General features: G+C 41.2%; 3 pseudogenes; 1 reads left to right on the forward strand and 2 right to left on the reverse strand.

Moving 5' to 3' along the window:
* Positions 1-724: 724 nt before the first annotated feature.
* LOC120594034 (uncharacterized) lies at positions 725-840 on the forward strand (annotated as a pseudogene).
* A 10,290-nt stretch (positions 841-11,130) lies between these two features.
* LOC120593998 (uncharacterized) lies at positions 11,131-11,255 on the reverse strand (annotated as a pseudogene).
* A 304-nt stretch (positions 11,256-11,559) lies between these two features.
* LOC120593978 (uncharacterized) lies at positions 11,560-11,678 on the reverse strand (annotated as a pseudogene).
* Between the last annotated feature and the right edge of the window lie 14,757 nt (positions 11,679-26,435).

Raw genomic sequence — 26,435 nt, forward strand, 5'->3', positions numbered from 1 at the left:
ATAGCTCTCCATTTCACTAGATAAAAGCTAAAATAAAAGCCCTGCATAGTATTACTGCCCATATTATATCTGACTCTCCACTTGTCTTCCTTCTTGATCACTCTGGGCCCACTGGCCTCCCTGCGGTAACAAATACGTGGCAGGCTTCCACCTCAGAGCCTTTACATTTGCTGTTCTCTCTTCCTGAAATGCCCCTTCCCTAGATATCACATGGTTTGGTCCCTCACGTCCTTCAGATCTTTGGTTCAGATTTTACCAGAGAGCCCTTCCTTGACCACCCTTTCAAAATAGCAGTCCTCTATGGCATACCCCATCTCCCTTCCCAGCTTTATTTTTTTCCATAGTACCTACCACCACCTGACGTTCTAAATATTTTATTTATTATATGTCCTACTCTAGAAGGTAAGCTACATGAGAGTAGGGATTGGTGGGAGTGGGGGGTAACTTTTATTGAAGCATAACATACATACAGAAAGGTATGCAAGAACAAGTGAACAGCTTGATGACTAAGGGCAGTAACTCAATGAATGGTTGAACTGGATATACATGTATTAACGTGCCTAATATTGAAAATAAAATTGCAGAAGGTTACACACAGTGTGATATGTTATAACATTTAAAAATCCATGATACCTATGATGTGGTTCCATAGAGTAGTGGTTAGCATGTCTGCTTTACATGCAAATGGTCCTGGGTTTGCGTCTCAGTGGAGCCATGGTCCATGGTCTACAGCCATGCCACCCTGAATAAGCCCAATATCTGATCTCAGAAGCTAAGCAGGGTTGTACCTGGTTAGTACTTGGATGGGAGACCACCTAGGAGGACCAGGTGCTGTAGGCATAAAAACAACAACAACAACAACAACAAACATGATACCTATTTTTTTTTTTAATTCATGAAGTAAAAGTAGGAAAGTATTAAAATATCGGCTTCAGAATGGTGGTTTCCTCAGGAACTAGAAGGGAGAGGGATACGAAGGCTTAAAGTGTCATTTAAAATATATATATATGGCATGATTAACATTTGTTAAAAGTGTGATGCAGAGGTGTGTCGGAAGCCAGCCGACCAAGTCAAACCGAGTACCTGAATGGGGGAGCGGGGACTGAGAAAAAAGAGAAGACAGACAGGGTGCAGGAGGGAGAACAGATCTCACAACTGTCTCTCCGAGTTTATTTCTTATCCTTCTTTTTATACATAATCTGTTCCTTTTGGTATCCCAAGATAACATAATTAAAGTAACATCCTGAAGATCAAGGTACAATCCACACTTCCTTTGACACTCCCTTTGACACTCCCTTTATCTATACTTAATCTTCTTCCTGGAATTCCACAGAACCAGCCTTTTCCTTTTTATGCAAGCAGGCCTCCCAAGATAAACCATGCACTCTTGAATTTGGGGAGCTTTAGCTCCCTACAGAGGTGTTTATTGTATATGCCTCTCTGAATGTTTAAAATCTTTTACAAAGTCGACCTCCTTGCTCTTATCTGGTCCCTCCTCCCACAAAGCCATCTGCCTGGTTCTCCTCAGGGTATGAGCCCGTCTGTCTTGTACATCTAGCATGCCTAAAGGATTCAGGGAAAGGAAAAATAGGCATTCATGCTCCCAAGGGGAGAAGCTGATCTAAGTCCAAGAAAGAAGAGAGAGGTCTTAGCACTGTCAGGATCAAGTAATGTCATTTCCACTCTAGAAATGCCATTTCAGGGACCAATTAAAAAGGGAGAGCAGGGAAGCAAAGGGCTTCCTGTAGATAAGAACCTAAGTGATTATTTGCGGGACTTAGTAGAAGGAGAGAATTTTTGCTAATAAATTTCAGTGAAAACCTTGTAATTTTGGGAAAACACTTTTTTGTACAAACACATTTTAATGGATAAAGGAACCAAGAAATTCTGACTTCAAATATATTTTATTGTGCTATGATAAGTATTAGTTGTAATAACCAATGGGATTTTTGTTTTACTATGTGCATTATGAAACTAGCAATTACCAATTGTTCTTGAATTTTAATGCTCACTTTCAAAAGTTAAGACATGTCACAGGACTTTGGCTTGGAACTGCTGATAAAGCCTCAAAGGTGAAAACAAAATGTCATGTACCCCTATAGTCTAAGGGGTGCCACAGGACTCACTAGGAGGTGTGAGACTTGCACAGTCTTGCACTCCTGTGCCCCATTGACATGTAACCATGCAACAAGGGTCAGATCCAGAGGACAAGGGCCTTATGGTCCTGGGGTTAGGCCTCTCCCTCCCTATGGGACTTGAGGACTCAGGCACCAAAAGGATGGCTGGAGATACTGTGGACATCCGAAGTCACTAGAGCTGGGTGTCTATCCTCAGCGAAACCACAGGCCCACTTCGGGGCTGCCTCCACCCTTGCTGTCTACCCCTGAAGAGTGTGTGCGGTGGTAAGGGGGTGGAAAGAAATTGACAGGAACAGATGCCCACAACTAACGAGATTTCTGAAGGGAGGAGCTGCTAGAGTAGCCCATAGCAGCTGAGCATGGAAGCCCAACAAGGCCCCGCGTTTGTGTTGTGCCTAGGAAAGATAGGACAAGTCCATGTTTTTCTTTGATGCCAGAGATCACAAGACAGGATTTCAGTTGATCATGGATAGGGCAACTACATAATTGATCATCCAGAACCAGACTCCTAAGAATGAAGGGGTAGCTAACCAGATGGGAAGCTGAGGCTGTGCTCTAAAATCGGGACATATGTTTACCCTGTGCCTGGAGTTCCCGGAAGGGAGGAAGGAAGACACAGGGTGGCAGAAGCCTTAGGGCTGTCTCCCAGAGGCTGCCCAGCCAAACTAGGGGACGACCCACCAGGAGAGGGCTCAGAGGCGAGGACCGAAGTGGCCAAAGGAGAAACTACGCTGTCCCACTGTGAATGAACACACAGAACTGGGAGAAGATGCATGCAGCCCCCAGACAGCCGCTCATGTCCCTGTGAGGGGACCGCCCTGTCAGAACAGGCCACCGGCCCCAGGCTGAACAGGACTACCCCAGAGAACAGACACCTTCCTCCTCCTTCGCCCTCACCCGACCGACGCTCAGTGAAGCGGGCCGGGCATGCGGGCATCTAAAAATAAGCTATGAGTCTGGAGTTTTAAACTGGACTATACTAAATTTTAATAACCGTAAGTAAGCACAAAATTGCTTTTCCTCAGGTTAGGGGATCCTAAAGGGGGGCTGGACAGCGTGGCGGGAGAGGCCTCTTAATGGTGGCACCACAGCAGTTGGAAAGATTTGTACCACCAAATTTAGAATTAGCAGTTAAGTCCCAGTTGTGCGCATTAAAGAGGTGTCAAAGGAAGGCCACCGCTTCCCCCAACATTTAATAACGCGGTCCGCCAAGCGCCGTACACAATCGCGCGAAAGGAGCCTCCTCTGAGTGCTCGGAACCTGGCGCGACTGGAGAATATATTGCCCGAAAGCCTTGGCGGGATGCACTTCCGCTTCCGGCCTGACCTCTTCCGCCCCCGACGCGGGCGCTGGGCGGTGTTTGCTCGGCTCGGTTCTTCTGCTTGGATGCTTGGTTCCAGTGTGTGCTCCGCGCTCGGTGTTCGCTTCCCTCTGAGAGGACGCTGCCTCTCCCCGGCGTCCTGCTGTCACTGCGAGGCTATCGTCCAGCGGCCGCCAACTGCCGCTGGTGCCCCAAGGCCAGAACACCTCAGGCCAACTCCTCCCCTCTTCTTTCGCGCTTTGCCGGGTGGCTAGATACGGTTAGCTCCTATCACGTGACCTACTGGACAAAATTGGGATAAATTGAAGCGTATGAGATTATCTAGGTAAGTGGAGAAACTCCAGGTAATCATAGCTCTTCTCTCTGAAAAAGTGTGGCTTTTTCTGAGAAATACAGTATAAGTTTCTACTCCCCCAAAACAAGGTCGTAAAAACAGTGACACCATCTCTTCCTCTCCTCCCTTCTGCTCCCTTCCTTGGGACTGGAAAGGGCCTGTGCGGGCAGGCTGGAGGGAGGATAATGAACCATTACTGGGTTACGCTCCCAGTAATGGTGGTCCAAGTGATTAGCACCAGCTCTTCCATAGAAATAACTTAAGCTGGATGAAATGTTGAAAAAAGAAAAACATTTCAAAGAGCTAACAGAAGAATGAAGAATTAGGGATCAAAGTCTTGGAGAAGTGGGAGACTGAGTTCATAATCCCTGCACTCAAAGCTGCCTTTGCCTAAAGGCATTTGCTGAAGGAAAGACACCTGTGATACCCAGGTGTAAGGTTGGTGGACTTGCAGTATGAGGGGTACAAGTAAAAAAGTGCTGAAAGCTGGGAGGCTGACTAATCACCCCACATTTGAACTGGGACCCCAAATGAAGACACCCTCAAGAGGAACAAGCCCTGGCATTGCCATGTCTCCCAAATTCAGTTTTTCTTGGCAGAATAGAGAACCTGAGCCTTCAGAATCTACAGCATTGACCAAACTAGTGTTTGGCCCAGGTGCCTGACAAAAGTAAATGAAAATGATCCTTAGAGAAAGGTATTATTTCAGACATCAAAGTATTCACACACACACACACACACACACTCACACCCTATTTCTTAGTAACTTCTAGCACATTCTCAAAGGTGACCAGATAGACAAGGAAACAACATGAAAGAGAACATGCAGAAATAACAGACAATAAATAGAGACACAAATACTTCAGATACTGAAAGTATCAGAGAAAAAGCATAATGTAGCAATTCATAGTATTTTTAAAGGAATTTAAAAGACAAATTTGAAAATATCTGCAAAAACAAGAAAGCTTGAAAACTTGACATAGCAGATTACCAAATAGAACAATTTTTAAAATAGCCAATTAAACTGTGTTTAACAGCAAATAAACAGAAAATTAACAAACTGGTATAAAGGTGAGAAGAAATTGTTCAGAAACTAATGGGCGGAGACAATGAGATGGAAAGTACAAAAGGCAAAGTAAAACACATTAATCTGTTGAGTAAGAGAGCCCAACATAAATTTAATCAGATTCCCAGAAAGAAAATAAAGGAAAAGCTATAAGAAATATTTTAAGACTTAATGGCCAAGAGTTTTCCAGAACTGATGAAAGCCATTCTAAACTACAGATTCAAGAAGCCCAAACTCAAAGAGGATAAATGAAAATAAGTCCATAACTAGATAAATCATGGTGAAACAGTAGAACATAAAAAGTAAATAAAATCTTAAAAGCAATTAGGGAAAAAAATCCATTAACTTCAAAGAAGTAACATCTGACTTCTTAGCATCAATGGAAGCCATGCGAATAAGGGATGAAATTATTGTACTTAAAGAAAATATCTGCTTACATAGAACTCTTTATATAGTAAACATTTTTCAGGGATGGGGACACAAGTCTCTTTTATACAACTAAAACTGTAATTTCATCACGAGCAGACCCTAACTAAAGGAAATTCTAAAGGCTCTATTTCACATAAAATGATCCCAGAAAGAGAGACAAGAAAATACAGCTCAAAGAAAGTGGCAAACTGTATAAATTAAATAATTAACTGTATAAAACAACATTATTTGTAAGTGTAAACACACAGAATTAAAAACCAAGACAGTGATACTTACATTTCTAGCTATAAAAGTAGCTTGTCATAAACTAACACTCCTGCTAGAAATAGCTAGAAAAGCTGGATAAAATGCAAATATGTTTATTTGAAGGCATTGAAGAGCTGCCAAGACAGCCGGGAATTGAGGAATCAAGATGCCAGAGAGAAGGGAAGCTCATTGCGATAAGCCCAACATTCTGGGTGCCTCCTTTCCTAGAGAGGCAGTTGACCATACCCTAGGGACATTGCTGTACAATGATTGAAAAACAAAGGAAGCATTAAAAGCAGCTAAAGAAAAAAGACATTATACCTTCAGAGCGTAAACACTGGAAGAATGGTAAAAATAAAGCAATGTATAGTCAATCTATCTTGATAACTTTGTAAAGAGACAGGTGGTTACTAGACTTATTGTGGTGATCACGTCCTCAAGTATAGGTCAAATCACTATGTTGCACACCTTAAACTAACATATTGTATGTCAACTATAATAAAAAAATAAACCCCACTGGAGTTATCTAAGCTAATGGATAGAATAGAATAAAAAGTTTTAATTCAGAGGATGAGCAAGAACATGTGAGGGGCCCCCTCAAGACCCATAATTGCTGCCAGATTTGAGAGAGCTGCCCTGGAGACTTCCCATCCAGCTGAGGAGTTACAGTGGGTATTTTGACTCTATTTGAGGGGTCAGTGGAAAGGTTGCCCTGGTTTAAACCAAAGAGTAATGAGTCCCATGCCAGCTCTGGGCTCAGAAAAATCCCAAGATTCCACAGGCACAGAGACTGCCTCACCATCCCCAATCTGACCTAGAAGGACCTCTGCAGCTTCTGGAAAGGGGTGGGTGTGATCTGCCACACCTCTGCCCCCAAATAGTCCCTGTGCTAACAAGGGTTTGAGTGAGCAGCAAAGGGGCAGGAGCCCAGCAAGGAAATGACCAAAGGCAGGGAGAGAAAAGGGACACTCATTTGCCTCTCCTCTTAGTGTGTGACACTCCCCAGAGGTTGCCAGGTCAGTGGCATTTCCCCGTGCAGGGGTCCAACTCTGGGGTGGGGGTAACTCCACTGACCCAAAGACCCAGTAACACATCAGAACAACATTGGCAAGCCTGCCAAGAAGATTGGGGCCTGAGGCCTTTTTGTGGGACAAAATACCATACGTATTGGATCTTTATGGATCACCTCTCCTTCCAGGACCAGCAGGATTCTTCACACCCTTCTCTACCCGCTAAGTCTCCGCCCTACCACTGAGGTCCTAAGGTGTCAATAGGGAACCAGATGTACCATGGGCATGTAAGGAAGTGGTGACCTATGTGTCCTCCATGCTGATGAATCAGCAGCTAGAGACCTGGGTGCTGGTGGTGGGGTGGAGGAGGGGAGTAAAAAGCGAAAGATGGAGAAAAAGGGTCAGAGAGAGGGGTCCAAGAGGAGAGCAGAAAGGGATGGGAAAAAGAGGGATTGGAGCCAGAAAAACACCTCCAGGGGGCCCTTCCTGGGAGCTCAAGGGTGCTCAGTAGATGGAGATCCTGCACAAGTTACAGGAACCTTTTCTTGCATGTACATCCACTCCCACCACCAGCCAGTCTAAATCACCTGTCAGGAAAGAACATTCTTGGTCCTTTTCCACTTTCAGTTTATTTTCTAATTTCACCACACAAACACTTTTCGGGGAAGGTGATTAAGGGACCCCCCCACCACCATTTTCCAACCCATCTGGATGCCTCTAGTTCATACTATTTGTTACCTCAGGAGAGCCGTTGGGTGGGAAAACTCTGCCCCCACACCAGGCATTCTCCAGGCTCCTCCTGCTGTTATTTCTTAAATACAGGTCGCTATTGTTATGGCTAGGGAATCTTGGGATTTTTCTGAGCCCAGAGCTGGCATGGGACTCATTACCCTTTAGTTAAATAATCACCAAATTAATAGGTTTGTTCATTGTGCGGTGGTGGTGGTGGTGGTGGTGGTGGCTGCGGCGGTAGTAATAGTAGTAGTAGTAGTTGTTGTTTTCAAATTTGAATATGCATCAGAATCTCTTGGAGTGCTGGTTAAAACAGATTTTGGACCCCAGCCTGCTATTATGTGATTCAATAGATCTGGTCCAGAGTAGTTGCAGTTCTAAAAAGTTCCCAGATGAAGCTGACACTGCTGGTCCAGGGACTGCACTTTGAGAACCACTTTAACAAAAATACAGCTACTTTAATGGGATGCTTTGTTTGTTTTGTTTTTCAGTCGATGCTCTTCTCCAGTTAGTTCACACTTTTAGCCAATTTTTCCAGCTATATCTGTTTCTTAAATATGTCCAGACAACATTTCATAGAGCATATAGACCAAAATAGTAACAAAGATGGGAAGAATGAAAATGATATTCAAACTCAAGTTGTATCCATTAAGTATGTACAGCTTTTTGTATGTCAATCATACCTTAATAAAGTGGTTTTTAAAAAGAATGAAAAGAAAACCTTGTGTTCTTCGTTTTTTCTACAGTTATTGTAAGCATCTTGTTTAACTAAGTGGAAAAGAAAGTATGTTGGTGAAGGGGCACTGCTCAGAAGAAAGTCCTGGCACTCCAGTCCCAACAACAGCGAGCACACAGCGTGTTTGTGCCCTAAACCAGGCCTCCCCAGAGGGCTACTTCACCCTAGGGTCTTGCCAAGGTGAGGAAGGCGTGATCTCTGACAGAAGCCCTGTGGACCCCAGTCTGGGCTTTCTAAGAAATCTGGCGTGGGAGAGGAGTGGGGGCCTAGAGGCACCAGAGGGAGGGAAAGGGTAGGTGGCAAGAGCGCGATGACTGAACTTTCTTAGACCTTGGGAGGGAGCTGAGCACCAGCGTGCCTGCTACCTGGAAGACAGGTCCAGAAGCTTGGAGCAAAGGAGTTGGTTGCAAGTGGTGTGCTTAAATGTTTATTAGGAGTAGGAATTTTAATACGTCTGCATTTCTTAGGAGAGTGGCAGCGCCCTCTTTCACTTTTCCTTTGAAGTAAATATTCAGCCAAGTTTTAAATTAGAATTGCCAGTGTGTTACTTCTGTTGGTGGGTTGCAGTGAAAATGTTTACATTCACTTCAACTCGCCCTCTTCCCCAGAAGAGAGCAGTAGTTCACATTTACTTTTATTTCTGACTGATCTTAAAACCATTGTATTCTCCTTGTTGAGGATCTTATTTTCAGGAATGCATTTTTGTAAATAGATTAGGTTTGCTCTTTGCATTTTTATCATTTTTTCAACTTAACAGCATTGTTTTGTCTCCTCACTGAACATTCATGTCTTAGTTAAGGGTCCTGCACCTAGGAGGTACTCAGTAAACATTTATGAACTGGAAAAACAGACAATTCCAATGATCCTCAGTGCTTTTCCCCAGTCAATACTCCTCTGAGTCACCTGGGGCAGATTTCTTAAACTCTTTTGTACCTCAGTTTTCTCAGTTGTAAAATGGCCATATTAATAGAACCTATACCCCTAGGGCTGTTGTGGATTAAATGAGTTAATACATTGCACAGTGCATGGCCCATAGCATAATAGATGTTTCAGACTTGGAAGCAGCTGGGCTGTAGTGGGCACAGCATTGGACCTGTACTTAGAAGATGTGACATTAGCTGTGCAGTCTTTGGCATGTCACCTCCCCTCTTTGAGTTTTAGTTTGTGGCTTTAAAATGGGGACTACCATAATCCCACCAATTATGGCTGATGTGAGGATTAAGTGAGCTAATATCTGTAAAGCAAGTGCTGGGCTCTAGCTGATGTTCTTTAAAATGGTGAACAGGCTGGGATTGTAGGAGCGCTGGCCTGTGGGGGGTGCTTTCTATGGGTGCATCCTGGCTAGAGTGAAGGCTGCAGGACGATGCCCTACTCCTGGCAGGGACGCTGCATGCGTGCCGGTGGCCACCAGGAGGCAGTGCCTGATCACAGAGGGAATCTTGGAGGCGGCAGAGCCTGCACCAGCGGAGCCTTGTTGCTGGCCTTCCTCTCCATCTCTTCCTTCTTTTCCTTCCCTCCTTTAAATGATGCTGGAATTTCACAGCATCAGCATGATGAAGTACAGGCTCTCTGGGCCTCCACCCACGTTCCTGCACCCCGAGGGGAAATTTGGAGCACACGACAAATAGGAGAAATCAGAGTCAGCAATGGTGAGACCTATAAATTGGAAGTGCCCCAGTGTGATGCAGGAGGGGCCTAATAGCTCTGCCAGCAAAGTGTTCTTTTGCCCACAACTTTTTACTTAAAAAAAATTTAAACCAACAAACGTTTTAAAAACACAACAGACACTCTTATACCTCTCATCTTGATTCACCAATTGTCAATACACTTTGCCAGATTATTTACACACACCTTTTTATTTTTTGGCTGAACCACTTGCGAGTTACCTGTGGACCCTGAATATCAAGGAATTCTCCCACACGGCCACAATGCCGTTATCACACCTAAGAAACTCGACATGATATAATGTTATCTCTCATACAGTTTCATAGTCAGTTTTCTCCAGTTTTTTCAGTTATATCCTGTATAGCCGTAGTGTTGTTTATGATCCAGCATCCGATCAGTGTTCACCTAATTTTTTCTTTCATGACATTTTTGAATGGTCCACACAAGTTATCTTTTAAAAGATCCCACGATCTGACTTTGTTCTGTTTATTCTTCCTAATTAGATAAGTCCCTTTTGGTAAAATATTACATAGGCCATGTTATCTATTTACCATTACATCATATCAAGAGGCCCATCACGTAGATTTATACCATATTGGTGAGTTTGATCATTGAGCTACATGCAACAGTTTTCTGTTCTCTCCTTTTCCCCCTCACTTAAAAACTGAATCCGATCAAGACACTACAAGAAGCTACCAGCTAAATCCAGGACATGAGACAAATAGTCCAGTTTCTCCAACAATTCTATGGTATGGGGGTAAAAAGAAGAAAAGACTTAGAATAAAAGAGATTTAAAAGACATAATGGCCAAATACATTGGATGGACTTCATTTGAATAAAATAATTGTAAAAAGACATATTTGATACAGTTGGGGATATTTTAATATGGACTAGGTATTAGGTAATATTAAGAAATTACTGATAATTTTGAGCATAATGGCATGGTTATTTTTAAAGTAATATGTTAATTGTAATATATTCATGCTATGAACATTATACAGTAGTGAAAAAAGAATGAAGTAGAGCTTCATAAATCACACTGAACAAATCTCAGAAATAACGAGTGAAAAGCAAATTATGAGACAATTGCTTTACCAGTAATACCATGATATATTTATCAACATATATGATATATTATGACACAATAACATTATGACACTATATTAGATTTGCCTTTTGCATATATATCTAAAACCTGAAAAACAGTGCTAGAAGTTGTTTATTGATACATACGTATGGACCAAATATAAAGCCATGTATAGGAATGATCAATACTATATTTAGAGAGTGATATTTGGGGCACGAGAGAGAGTTGGAGTAGGGAAAGGCACATAGGAGACTTCAATCATAGCTATTATTTATTTAGTTTTCTTTTAGGCGAGGCAACCCTTGGCTGACCTCACAGATTGCAAGGATCTTGTCATCTTATAATCCTTTACTTTTTTATTTTTTATGCCTACAGCACCTGGTCTTCCTAGGTGGTCTCCCATCCAAGTACTAACCAGGCCCGACCCTGCTTAGCTTCTGAGATCAGACGGGATCGGGATCAGGCTTGTTCAGGATAGCATAGCCATAGACTCAACCATAGCTGTTAGAGTTTTAGTCATTAGGGTAGGTTGTAGTTAACTGGGTGTTCATTATATTGTTATCTTTCCTTTTTGTATATACTTGAGATTATTTCACAAAAAATTAAAATTTTTTTAAAGGAAAAACTTTAATTTATTGAGCAACTACTAGATTAAAAAAAGCTTAACATACATTATCTATTTTGATCCTCACCTCACTTTTTTAGTCATCTGCCACCACTCTGCCCTTTTTTACACTCCAGTCGCATTAGCCCTCCTGATGACTTTTTATTTTTTAATTTTTTTTATTTTTTTAACGCCTCCAGCACCTGGTATTCCTAGGTGGTCTCCCATCAAAGTACTAACCAGGCCCAACTCTGCTTAGCTTCCAAGATCAGATGAGATCGGGCACGTTCAGGGTGGCATGGCTGTAGACCTGATGCCTTTTTAAAAAGCTGGGCACAGCCCTGCCACAGGACTTTTGCACTTGCTGTTCCCACCACCTGAAATATTCTTTCCTATGAAGAGCATGGTTTCTTCCCTCACTTCTTTAAGTCTTTGCTCAACTATCATCTTTTCAGCAAAGTTTTCCTTAACTAGCTTACCTCCCTTAACCTGCTCTACTTTTTCACCATTGCAGTTGTCACCATCTGGCATATCACATAAATTACTGACTTATGTTTGCCATCTGTCTCCCCTGGTAGTATGTAAACTCCATAAGAGCAGGGATTTTTCTCTATTCACTGCCGTATTCCCAGTACCTCAAACGACTTGGCGTATAGTATAGACAATACATATCTGCCAAATGAATGAATATATTCCCTGTTACTGCATTACAAATTACCCCAAAACTTATCAGCTTAAACCATAAACATTTATTCTCTCACATGGTTTTTGAGGATGATGAATCTAAGACGCTTAGCTCAGTAGTTCAAGCTCAGGTTCCCCATGAGGCTGAACTCAAGCTGTTGGCCTGAGCTGTAGCCATCTCAAGGCTGAACTGGGGCTGCAGAACTCACTTTCCAGCTCATAGACACAGTTGTTGATAGACCACAGTTCCTCACTGGCTGTTGCCTGTGAGCTTTAGTTCCTAGCCACATGGGCCTCTCTCCACAGGGCTGCCTGAATGTCAAGGCAGCTGGCTTCCCTCAAAGTAATGAGAGATAAAAAACAAATACTCATAACAGAAACCACAATCTTTTTTTACCTAATCACAAAAGTGACATACCATCCGTGATAGGTAGAACAATGGCCCCCCAAAGATGTCTGTGTCTTAATCCTTTGAACCTGTAAATATGTTACTTTATATTGCAAAGAGACTTTGGAGTAGTAATTAAATTAAGGGTTTTGAGATGAGGGACATTGTCTTGGATTGTCCTCATGGGCCCAATGTAATCACAAGGGTCCTCATAAGGCAAAGAGGGAGGCAAGACAGTCAGTGACAAAAAAAAAAAAATGTTAGCAGTGGAAACAGGTTGGATGATGCACTTTGAAGATGGAAGGATGTTGCTGAGGAATGCAGGCAGCCTCTACAAGATAGAAAAGACAAGAAAACCTTTTCCCCTGGAGTCTCCAGAAGGAGCAGAGCCCTATCAACTACTTGATTTTCTGACCTCCAGAACTACAAGATAATAGATTTGTGCTGTTTTAAGCCACTAAGTTAAGTTTGTGGTAATTTGTTACAGCAGGAATAGGAAATGATTACACCATTACTTCTGCCATATTATATTGGTGAGAAGTGATTCATTCCACATTCCCAGGGTGTGACTACCAGGACACATAGTTACCGGAAGCACTCTAGAGGCTGCATACCACAATGAATAGTTATTAAACTCTATAGATAGGTAAACTGAAGCTCAGGGGACTGAAGTAACTTGTTTGAGGTCATATAGCTAATAATGGCAGAATCAGTGACAGTCAGAATAAATTCCAAACTCTTGAAAAATACCTACACGTACCTGTCTGATCTGGGGCTTGCCTCCCTCCCTAATCTCCTCAAACACCAAACTTATCCCCACCTGGGGCATTTACACTCCAAAATTGCTCTTCTCTGGGCTGGCTTTTTTTCACCATTCAGGTCTCAGTTCAAATACAAGTATTCCTTGATAATATAATGACTTTTTAATCCAATTTTAGTTTTCATATCTTATTTATTGTCCTTTACTGTCCAACATCTGTTCCCACTGCTCCTACCCCTCACTCATGAGGACAGAGTCTTTGCTTGCTTAATATTCTTTGCTGTATCACCATTGCTGGCACATAATAGGCGCTCAATGAGTATTTGCTGAATGAATGAATGAGTGAGTGAATGAATGAATTCATAGGGAGGTAAAATAGTTAAAAACAATCTCTTCAACTCATTCTTGGGCATCTTGAAATAACAGTTTTTACCTGGCAGTGCTTAAGAAGATTAAAAGAAAGAAGTCACAAGGCCTAGAGCCACAGGATATACTTTTAAAGAAATGAGAGTTTTGATTCTCCAACCACCACCAGGCTTGGCCTGGGGAGATTCACAGGGCTCTGCACTCTGAGAGCCCTTTGTCTCCAGAGAAGGAAGAACACTAGCAGGAGGGGTGAGCAATCCACCAGCACCTTTATTTGAATAATAACTAAACCTTTTCTTCCCAGGCTGGTTCTACTGGTCCCCACACCCTCCCTGCAGGCAAAAACCCTTTTCTGTTTAGCCAGGAACCAGAACTCTGTAGACCCTGCAGGTCAACTATAAATTGAATGAGGGTGTTTCACGCAGTGAGAACAGGACTTGATTAAGGAGGTTGGGTTCTTGTGATCTTGGACAAGGAACCTGTTTTCTCAATCTCTCTCTTATTTAGGAGGAAAGGGAGGAACTTGAGTGCCGAGAATTGGATTAAGCATCTCAGTTCACAGCCCACTCTAATAGTTTCTCTCTGGTCTTATTAATTTACTCACTCACTTTTTTTTTTTTTTTGTATCCCTACCCTCCACTCCCATTTTCTCCTGCCACCTTGCTTAATACCTTAAATTTGTACACAACTTTGTTAAATATGTAGTGTTGTTTCACATGAATGTGATTTAATTTTTTGATTAAAGGGTATCCTGCTGTAGATCGCATTCTGTTTACTATGCTATCCAGCCTCCAATATGGCCCTCAGTGGATCTCTTGGTATTCACATCTTTGAGCAGTCCCCTCTCATACTGAGTAGAGTTGACCCTACTCAACAAATAGGATATTGCAAGGATAACTGTACAATTTCCAAGACTAGGTGATAAAAAACATTACAAACACCTCCTTGCTCTCTCTTGGATCACTCACTCTAGGAAGAAGCCAGCTGCCATGTTGGAGACCACTGAAGCAGCAGCCCTACAGAGAGGTCTAAGAGAAACAGACCTCCTGCCAACAGTTAGCACCAACTTGCCAGCTATGTAAATAAACCATCTTGAATAATTCTCCCTCTTTGGCCAAACTTTCAGATGACTACAGCCTCAGTGACATTTTAACTGCAACCTCATAATAGATCCCAAACCAGAACCACTCAGTCAAGCTGTTCCTGAATTCCTTGTCCACAGATAATAAATGTTTATCTTTGTTTTAAGTCATTAAGTTTTGGGGTAATTTGTTACACAGCAACAGATAACTGATAATTTTTCATTTAGCTATGTAGTTTGTTGATCTATACAAGTTTCTTTGTGTTTGTCTAGTTCAGAAGTCAGCAAAGTTTCACTGTAAAGAGGTAAATAGTAAATATTTTAGGTTTCGCAGGCCATATGATCTCTGTCACAACTCTGGTGTTGTAGCACAAAAGCAGTCGTAGATAATACACAAACAAATGAGTGTGTCTGTGTTCTAATAAAGCTTTGTGGATGCTGATATTTGAATTTCATATGATTTTCATGTATCACAGATTATTCTTTTGATTTTTTTTTAATGTACAAATCATTCTCAGCTTATGAGCTAAGCTGTATAAAAGTAAGCCACAAGTCAAATTTGGCCCACAGGCCTTGGTTTGTTGACCCCTGGTCTATTTCATTGTTTCGAACTGCTGCATAATTATTCCATAAAATGCTTTCACCACATTTTACATATCTATTCCTCCAGTGAGGGGCATCCAGTTCATCTTCTCCCAGCTACCACAAAAAACAGCTGCAGTGAACACTCTCTGCTGTGTGGGAAGGTCCTTGGGACATTTGCCGAGAAATTGCTGGATCTCAAGATATTAGTCGATACTCACCAGTGGTGCACGAGAGCCCCATTTTCCCCACACCCTACCATCACTTGGTATTATCCAACTTCCTAATTTTGCCAATCTATGTGTTCGTGGCTCTTCTTTGTTTGGCTTTCCTGAATAACTAATGCATTTGAACATCTTTTTGCATACTAACATACATTTAGGTTTCCTCTCTAACTTGCCTATTCATGTTCTTCACTCATTTTTCTATTAGATGTTCCTGACTTTATCTTATTGGGGAGACCTTCTCTTCCTGAGCCTCAGTTTACCCACATGCACCACAGTTATCTACAAGGCTCACCTGAGATGCCATCCCTGTATCTTTCTATTTTTTTCCCACCTCCCCGAGGATGCAGCATACTATCCCTGTTTCTGAAATCCCTACAGCCATGTTTCAATAATGTGAAGTTGGCCTGGAGTGGGGTTTTTACCTATTTTAACTAATTTTAGAAATCCTGGTTTTACTTGGGGATTATAACTGAACCTTCTGGTTCAGGGAGGTTGATTAATAGTCCAGGGCCACCACTGGGGACCATGGGATTGAACAGATGTTGATGCTGGGTTCCATTAGGAAGAGCTTGGACTGCAAATCAGAATAAGACAGACGATAACACTTCACCTGGTCAAATTGGAAATGATGTTTCTAAATGAGAACACAAGCAAGTCATTGAAGAGAATGAGGCCATCTCTTCCTAGCTGGTGAAAGTGAAACTAGTTCTAAATTTTTTTGAAGGGCAGTTTGACAGTGATGTGCCAAAAGCCTTAAGCACTGCACATCCTTTGACTCACCAAATTCCTTGGAATTTGTCCTTAAGTGGTAATTGGTCAAAAGTAAGGAGAAAAGTATTTGGTGGTGGGGGGAAAAATCACACTTAAATATCCCACTGCAGGGGATGGAATGCTATATGTGTCATAAGAAAGATGTTCTACAGAAGGATTTCTAATGCTGTACTAAGATGCTTATACTTCACTTAACATGAGGTCCATGTTATAAAATGGTAGATATAGAATGATCTCACTTCTGTAAGGAAAAAATACATATGAATAAAAAACACTGGGAAATGTATTGAGTGCTTACTCTGTGCCATGCACAGTTTTTAGTGCTCTATAGCTTCATTTAATTCTCATACAACTCTATGAATAGGTACTATTATAATTCTCATTTTACAGGTAGAGAAACTGAGGTCGGAAAGATGAAATGAGCTCCCAAGGTCACAGATGGTAAGTGATGGAGCTGGGATTTGAACACCAGTGGCTGGCTCCAGAGGCACCCCAAAATATTCCCATGGTCACCCCCATGTTTGTATCTCAAGAGTAAGAGTGGTCCTTATTTCCTTTATCTGTATTTTCTGATTTTTCTACAATTAATTATTTTTACAGAGCATTCACAAAATTTTAAAGACCATCTTCCACCCCAGCCCCATCATAGTGGTTGGTGCCTTTGGAAATGTAAAAGTGGGGGAAGGTGTGAAGGGCGATGCTACAGGGAAAAGAATGAGGAATGGGATGGAGCTTTGCTCACTTCAAACACTACCTCAGGCCCCAAACGCTTTTTCATTTTGTTCTCAAAAATATCAAGGAAATCAAAGGTCAGATATCAGCTGTATGAACTTGGATCGGTTCCTCACCCTTTCTGAACCCTTTTCCAGATATGTCATATGGATCGAATTTCTGGAGGAATGTCCTTGTCCCCCTTCCCTTCCTTCCCAGCACCCTGAGTGAGGCACAGGGACAGAGAGCCTTGCTCAGTGGTTCTGGGAAGGAAAGGAGGGAGGAGCACAGGCCTGCAGGAGAGGAGGAAGCTGGCATCAGGAATGGCTGGGGGAGTGGCAGAGGAGCAGCAGTTCCTTCCTGTCATATCCTCTCCCCTGGGGCTTTGAGGAGTGACTACCCAGTTTTTGGGTGTAACTCTGGAAAGCTCTGTGCTGTGGTGAGCGCTGGATAGGGAATCAAAAGACCTGGGTACCACTCATACCTCACCACTGGTTACCTGTCTTAGAGCAAGTCACTCCCTTCTCTGAGCCTTGATTTTCTCAGCTGCTTAGGGGTTAATGCACGGCTGGTTGTGATAGCATGTAGAAAGGGGCTTTGCAGAAAGCTAAATGACGATGTGCTCAACAAACTATAGCACACCTCCTGTTTCTTCTTAACAGCTTATCTATAGGGATCTTATCTATAGGAATCTATAGATAAGCTGTTATCTATAGATAAGCTGTTATATCTATAGGGATCTATAGATAAGCTGTTATATCTATAGGGATCAACAAACTATAGCACACCTCCGTTTCTTCTTAACAGCTTTATTGAAATGTAATTCACATATAACACAATTCACCCATTTAAATTGTACACTTCAGCGGGTTTTAGTCTATTCACAGAGTTGTGCAATCATCACCACAATGTTCATTATGCACCAAAGGAATCCCACACTCTTTGGCTATCACTATCACCCCTCATTTCTCTCAGCAATTCAGCCCTACGCAGCAACTCCTCTACTTTCTGTCCCTATAAACTTATTCTGGACATTTTGTATCAGTGGAATCATATAATGTACCAGCTTTTGTCAGCCTCCTTCACTTAGCATAGTGTTTTTAAGGCTTTTCCATGTTGTAGCATATATAAAACTTTCATTCCTTTTTATAGCTGAACAATATTCCATTATATGGATATACCACATTTTGTTCATTCATCGGTTGATGGACATTTGTGTTTTCTACTTTTTGACTATTATGAATAGTGCAGTTAAAACTTTGATGTACATATATTTTTATTTCTTTGGAGTATAGACTTAGGAGTGGAATTGCTGGGTTAAATAGTAATTATATTTAACATTTCAAAGCAACACCTGCTTTTATACAGTCTAGGAGCAAAGAATGGTTTTTGTTTTTAAGTGGTTGGGGGAAAAAATCAAAAGAAGAATAAAATTTTGTAACGTGAAAATTACATAGAAGTTGAATTTCAGTGTCCACAAAGTTTCATTGAACAGCTACATTCATTCTTTGATGTATTGTCTGTGGTACTTTTGCACCTAATGGCAGAGTTGAGTAGTTGGGAAAGAGATCATATGGCCATACAAAGCCCAAAATATTTACTATCTGGCCTCTTATAGAAAATGTTTGCTAACCCCTGAACTAAGTTTTGGTATTATTATTATTAATTATTGTTTGGTGTTGGCAGCTTGGGCATATACTGCCTCTGGGTTTGTTGGCAACCAAGACTCAAGTCATCAGCCCTCTCTGCTAGGTCCTGGCCTGGCAGCATAAAGGAATGAGAGCTCACATTTGGCCCTGTTTGCTGGATGGAGAAACTGAGTCCTGCAGGAGGGCTCAGGCTCATGCAAACTGAGGGGAAGTGAGAGCCTAGCTTTCTTCCACTCCTGGGTGGCCTACCTCCAAACCCCCAGCTAAGAATGGCTGTGAATCATTGATTGCTAGCATTTGCAGAGCACTCCATTTTGTCAGAGCACTTTGGTCATCATTAATTAGTCAGAATCTGGCTCCAACTGTTGCCCAATAAAACAAAAACAAATGGCTTTGATGTCTCTGCCCCTAAAACTGGAAGCTTCCATTTGCATTTCAAGGCTTTGTACGGGTAGTAGATTCCTTCTCTCTGCCCATCACCCCATCACCCCTCAAAGACCTAAAACCTATTGTTTTGGCAGAAATCAGGCTTCCTGAAGGAAGGAAGGAAGTCTTGGGGTTGGACCCCCCAGCCCTCATAGCTGGTATCTTCTGAGAAGTCACATCCCCTGTCAGATCTCTGGGGTGGTTGTGTGAATTAACCAAATTTGTGTTTGTAAAAGTATTCTGAAAGGACTCTCAGACACTGCTGGGGGGAAGGCAAAACTGCACAGTCACTTTGGAAAATACTCTGGCAGTTCCTCAAATGATTAAATCTGGATCCAGCAATTCCACTCCTAGGTATATACTCAAGAGAAATGAAACCATGTGTCCACACAAAAACTTGTACACAAATGTTCATAGCAACATCATTCAAAATAGCCAAAGAATAGAAACAACCCAAATGTCCATCAACTAATGAACAAATAAAATATGACATATCTATACCATGGAATATTATTCAGCCATAAAAACTAATGAAGTACAATATGTGTTACAATGTGCATGAAACTGAAAACACATGTTCTGTGAAAGAAGCTAGGCACAAAAGGCCACATATTGTTTAATCGCGTTTATATTAACTGTCCAAAATAGGCAAATCCATAGAGACAGAAAGTAGATTGGTGGTTGCCAGGGGCTGGACAGAGAATAGAGAGTGACTATAAATGGACACGAGGTTTCTTTTCAGGGTGAAGGAAATGTTCTAGAATTGATTGTGGTAATGGTTATGCGACTCTGTGAATATATTAAAAACCATTGAATTGCATGTTTTAAATGGATGAATTTTCTGCTATATAAGTTATACCTCAATAAAGCTGTTTTTAAAAATGTTCTGAAAACTGTAAAATGATGAGCACAGTGATATTTACATGCATAATAGATGATCTATCATAATGGATGGAGCTGAGTATTCTGACCTGTCAGTTTAGGGTAGTTCCTAAGACTTTTGAAATCGGAGACATGTGGATATCTTGCTACATATGACCTTGGGCAAGTTATTTAACTCTCTGAGCCTCAGTCTGCCCATCTGTAAAATTGGGATGATAATCTCTGTCTCTTAGGATCGTTGTGACAATTAAATGAATATTATAGGAACATGCTGACCTTGGTACTTGACACCTAGTAGGTGCTTGGTAAATGATGATGACTGTTTTCGCACAGTGTTACCTGACACCTCCTAGCTAACTCAGGGAGCAAGTCCAGTGCTATTCCGCTCTCTTCAGAAAAAATTGTTTCCAAAACCTGTCTTATCATGATAATTACCTGGAATACCTCTTAAAAATACAGCTTCCAGGGCCTCACTTCAGACCCACTGATCAGGCCCTGGAAGCTGTATTTTGAAACTCTTCAGGTGATTCCTATAATCAGGCAATTTTGGAAAATGGGGCTGGTCCAACTTGGAGTTGTTTTGCTTCTTATTTGTACCCTTCCCCACAAACCCTTAAACTTTTGTTGTTTGCCATTTCACCTTGACTTACCATTCTTTGCCACAGTTCCTTCTATTTAAGAGTTCATGCTCTCAGCTTCAGTAATAACATCCAGCACTTGAGTTTCTAATTTCTTCATACTTTAATTCAGGGCAAGGATTGATAACATTAATAATAACAGCAATAGTGAACCTATATGAGTTCAACCCTCTGCAGGGATTTCCTAGGTTCCCTCTCCTTTATGTCCTTATGGCAGCCTTGTGAGCAGGTTTAAATAACTTAAATAACTTCCCCAAGGATTTTAGGAGGGTAAGTGACAGAGTCAGAATTGAAACTCAGTTTTTTATGACCCCAAAGCCTGCCTAATTAACCTTACACTATACAATATTCACTAGTTATCCCAGTTCTTCATATGAGAAAAAGGGACTCAGCAACATCAAGACATCACACAGCAGCTCCTTAACTAACAGGCCAAGGATGGTTTTTGTGCCCTCCAGTCTAGGGCTTTCTCACTTCGTCATATTGTGACATAAATCCCACTCAGTGACTTTATCAGCAAATACCATACAAAAAGAAAAATATTGAATGATTTTTAGGGTCAACTTAATATGTTTTTTTTTTTTTTACTTCTAGAAAGTATTCTCAATGACTGATAGTAGTGGTTAACATTTATTGATCATTTTCTTTGTGCCAAGCATTGTTTTAAGTGCTGTATTTGGATTAGCACATTTAGATCCTTCAACAATAGATGACTTGGCTACCATCATCATCTTATCATCATCCCCATATCACAGATGGGGAAACTGAGGCACTGAGCTATGAGGCGGTTTGCCTGAGATCACATAACTAACAAGTATTAGATCCAGGATTCAGATCCAGGCAGGGTAGCTTTGAGGCCTGTGCTTTAACCACTATTTTCTGCTGCTTCTTACTTGGGAGGATGTTCATGCAGTGTGGATTATAATATGGAAAAATGGAATACAAGCTACGTGCCCAACAATAGTACACTGACCAGATATATTATGGTGTACTCTTTGGATAAATACCCTGAAGCTATTAAATATGATGCCAGGGAAGAACTTTCAATAACATGGAAGTGTTGACAACATTTTAAGTGAAAAAACCAGGTTCAAAAGTGATACTACTCATTGTACAAGTCCACTTATGTAAAGCACAAAATTAGGCAAATCTAATCTCTGTTTTAAAAATCAAGATAGTGGTTACCCTTGGGGATTAAGGACTTGCAGAGGGCACAAGTTTGCTCCTGGGGAAGGTCACATTTGTCCCTTATTTTGGGTGTTGGTAACATGTGTGTAGTGTCACTTATGATCTGTTTGCTTTTCTAATACAGAAATATTGTGTTACACGTCAATGAAAAGTTTAAAAACATGGCAGTACCATATGATCCTAATTTTAAAAATATGTATGTATACATTTGCATGGAAAAAAAGAATGGAAGGAACCTAAATTGAGGGACATTTTATAAAATAACTGGCTTATATTACAAAAATGTGAAAATCAAGAAAAATAAAGGCTGAGACACTATTCCAATTTAAAGGAGGCTAAAATGATATGACAACTCCATGCAATGCAGAATCTTGGTTTAGATCCTAGATTGGGAAAAAAAATGCACACACACACACACACACACACACACAGACACACACACACATATACATGGCTGATTGATTAATTTAAATGTGGAGTATAGATTGATGACAACTTTGTTGCAATATTGCTTAAATGAGTTTGCTTAAATGTACCATGGTTATGGATGGGAATATCTTTGTTCTTAAGAAATACACAATGAAGTATTTAGTGGCTAAAGGGCATGATATCTCCAATTTAATTATTAAATTGTTCAGAAAAATACATAAATAAATATTTATATGGAGAGACAAAATGATAAAGCAAATAGTAAACAACTTGTTGACATATGTAAAGGGTTTCCGGGAATTAATTGTACTATTCTTGTAACTTTTCTGTAAGTTTGAAATTATACCACAATGGCAAATTACCAAAAAGGAAGGTAGGGGAAGACATACGTAAACTTTTACTCTTCTGAGAATAGTACTAAAATATAAAATTGAGAAAGACAAATACTAATTTTTCAAAAAAGCAATAAAATAGTCATATACTTCTCTGAAAGTGAAAGAAAATGGAGGGGAATACACCAAGCATCAGCTGTGTCCAGGTGGTGCTGTGACTCGCTGGTGACATGCAAGGCCTCTGACATTAGGTAGCTTGAATTTGAATCCAGACTCTGCTATTCACTAGATATGACAACCTGGGCAAGTTACTTACATTCTCTGTGCCCCTGTTTCCACTCCTCCCCTATACAATGGTGATAGCAGTGCCTACTCATGGGGTCGTCACATGGGTACACACTGAGGCTCAGTAAATATCAGCCAGTATATCTGGTTGGTGGGATTATGGGTGAAACAGTCTATGTATTTTGTTTTTTTCTTTTACTTTCATTGAGATATAGGCAACATGTAACATATTAGTTTCAAGTGCACAACAAAATGATTTGATATTTGTACAGACTGTGAAATGGTCACATAATTAGTCTAGTTGACATTCATCACCACACATAGTTACAATTTTTTTCTTGTGATGAGAACTTTTAAGATCTGCTGTCTTAGCACTTTCAAATATACAACGCAGTATTGTTAACTACAGTCACCATGCTGTACATTACATCTCAGGACTTATTTTACAACTGGAAGTTTGTACCTTTTGATCCCCTTCATCCATTTTATCCATCTCTGCAAACCCTGCCTATGGCAACCACCTGTTTTCTGTAGCTATGAGTTTGAGTTTTTTTTTTTTTGGATTCCACATATAAGTGAAATCATACAATAGTTGTCTTTGTCTGACTTATTTCACTTAGCACAATGCTCTCAGTTCATGTATTTTTTAAACTCCATAAAGTGAACACAGTAGTTTTGTAATCAGAGCAACAACAAAACATTGAATAAAAATGTCATTAACGTTTTTTCAAGGGACAAGGGGAGGCTCCTTTCCAATGGCTCAGCTCTTCCCTCTTGGCCCTCCATCTCTCTCTCTCCTCCCCACTTGCCTCACTCTCGCCCCCTCCCTTCTGCCCACCAGATTGCATTCCTCACTTCTTTTCCCAAAGAACTATAATTAAGCTCTTACTCTGTAATTGCCATTTCATGGCTCCCCATCTGAAATCATGTTCCTGCTCAGCCTGGTTTGCATCTTCTTCTCAGCCTGGGAAAGCAGAGGCAGGATTCAGCAGAGCCCAGGATGGGCCTTATGCTCTAAGAGCGATACGACCTCTATTTGTTGAATATAACCTCTGTGTGTGCCAGGCACACTTTATGTGCTCAGCCCCTTCCCTACATTACATTATTTAATCCTCACAACAACCTTGTGAGGAAACTAAAGCTTGAGGAGGTAGAGTAAGTCATCCAAAGTCCTCACAGGTAGTGGCGGAGATGGTATTTGCATCCCGTTTGATCTGGCCTCAAAACAGAGAGGTGGTACTCCTGTTTCCTCAACTGACAAGTATATTCTGAACTCCCCACACCAGGCACCAGTGCTCTGGTGATAGTTTGCTTTCAAAGCTGCATCCTTACCCCTCCCTTTATCCTCACACTTTAAATTATGGCTTTGCAGCTCCTCCATCTAAAAAGTCTATTTCTCCAACCCTTGAATCTGGCCCACCCTAGCTTTGACTAATAGAATGCAGCAGAAATAATAGTCTACCTACTACACCAAGGCACCAAGAAGCCTTGCATTCTTCTGCTCTTTCTCTCAGCATACTGCCTTTGCCATGAAAACAAGCCCAGGCTAGATTGCTGGAGCATCATGACTCAGTCACCAAAAAGCCAGCCAGCTGCTAGATATGTGAATGAGGCCGTCCTAGACCAGCAAGCCATCAGCTGACTTGCTGCCTGACTGTAGATACATGAATGAGCCCAGTAGAGATTAGCCAAGCCTGTTCAGATCAGCAGAACCACCCAAATGACCCACAGACTCATGAGCAATTGCTTTAAGCCACTGAGTTTTGGGATTTTTTTTTTTTTTATTCAGCGATAGCTAACATGAAGGTTGTTGGTGACCAGAGTGAATTCAATGCAGTGGATACGTCAAGAGTATCCAGTAGGGGCTGAAGAAAGAAGGAGCAGTGTGAGCAGAAGCACTTTGGTGAAAGGGAAGCATGCCATGAGGCAGTGGCTCCAGGAAAAAGTGGGGTGGAAGGAGGACTGCTTAGTCTGCTTTTCTAATAGAGATAGTAGAACAGTGTGTTTTTCAAACTGAGTTTTGATTGTTCATTGGGTCAATTCAATGGGTGATGACCAGTACTTAAAAAAAAAAAAAGATTGAACAATAGAAAACCATAGAGTACATCACACATAGTAAGAGTAAGTATTGTTACATGAAACTTTTGTATCCTGATTTCTAAAACCATAAGTTAGTTTTGCCTGTACTTAAATTTATGTAAATTGACTCTTCTGTGTCTGGATTCTTTCACTCAACATTATATCAGTGAGATTCATCCATGTTACTGCATGTTGCTGTAGCCCGTTCATTCTCATGGCTGTACAGTGTTTCATTGGGTGAATATATCAATTGATTTATCCATTTTAATGTTGATACCCTCGAAGAGAATGCAGTCTTGGCAATGGCTCAACAAATAAATGCAATAATGGCTAGCGAGTGCTTTTTCCATGTTATTATCTGAGTCACCAGGCCCTACTCACCTAGGGGTAAAGATAGAGTTGCCATGATATGTGCAGGGCACAGAATAGAGAGGATTTGATTGAGAAGAGATGACGACATGACCAGAAAGGTGTATGTTTCTTCAAGATCCCACAGCTCCCTGGGATTGTTCTTATCCTGCTGTTTACCATGCATCATAGAAAAATGTCTTTTCATCTATCTGTCTCCCCACTAGATGGTGAAGGAGACTAAGTCTTCTTCATTGCCAAATCCTCATTCCTGAACCAAGCTTGAGACTGGCACACAGTGGGCACTCAGGAAATGCTTGCTGAATAGGACAAGGTTTGGGTCAGTTCAGGAGAGCCCTCATTGCCAGGCTGAAGAGTTTAGACTCCATACTCAAAAGTAATGGGAGCCTTTGAAGGTTTTTGAGCATGAGGAGGTCATAACCTAAAGAGTGTTTTATAAAAATTAACCTCAGCAGCAGCAACAGCAGCAGGGAGGAGCATGTTATGGAGAGAGAGAAACTGCAGGCGGGGTAGGGGTAGGGGGGCTAGTTATAGAAAAGACAGTTAAGAAGCTGTTGCAGAAACGAATGAGGACCTAAATTAAGGTTATGGAGGCGGGAACAGAAAAGAAAGGACCAACTTGGGACACATTTCTTTTTTTCAAAATATGAACTATAATCTCACTTTTCTAAAACCATGCATTATTTGTATGTGTTTTAAAATATAACATATGTAAAGAATCTTATAAATCACTAGGCTTGATACTAGTCAGCTGAAGAGGCTTCTGGAGAAGTGGTATTTGTGTGTGTGTGTGTGTGTGTGTTTTAAATATAACCATGTATTATTTTTCGACCTTACAAAAAACTCTGTGAGGTAGGATGTTGTTAGTTCCACTCTCCAGATGAAGAAACTGAGGCTCATAGAGAGTTTTAATCACTTTTTCAAGGTCGCACAACCAGTACCACTTCAGCAGGCCTTCCCCAGAGATACTCTGAAGGGATAATCAAGGAGCCTTCATGATTAATTGGATGGGGGAGGGGAAGAGGGGAAGAAGAGAAGAAGGGATTAAAAATGACCAGGACACTTTGAGTTTAACTAAGTGGAAAATAACCAGCAAGTCAAAAGGAAGTGCTGGATTATTGGAGGAAGATTTAAGCCAAAGGAATGAATATATATTGATGGAATTTGGTGCATCAGATTGGGGCTCAGAGGAAAGTTCACAAGTGCACTCCTTGTGAAAT

The sequence above is a fragment of the Pteropus medius genome, unplaced genomic scaffold (genome assembly GCF_902729225.1).
Source record: "Pteropus medius unplaced genomic scaffold, Ma_sr-lr_union100, whole genome shotgun sequence".
In the NCBI taxonomy this organism is placed as follows: domain Eukaryota; kingdom Metazoa; phylum Chordata; class Mammalia; order Chiroptera; family Pteropodidae; genus Pteropus; species Pteropus medius.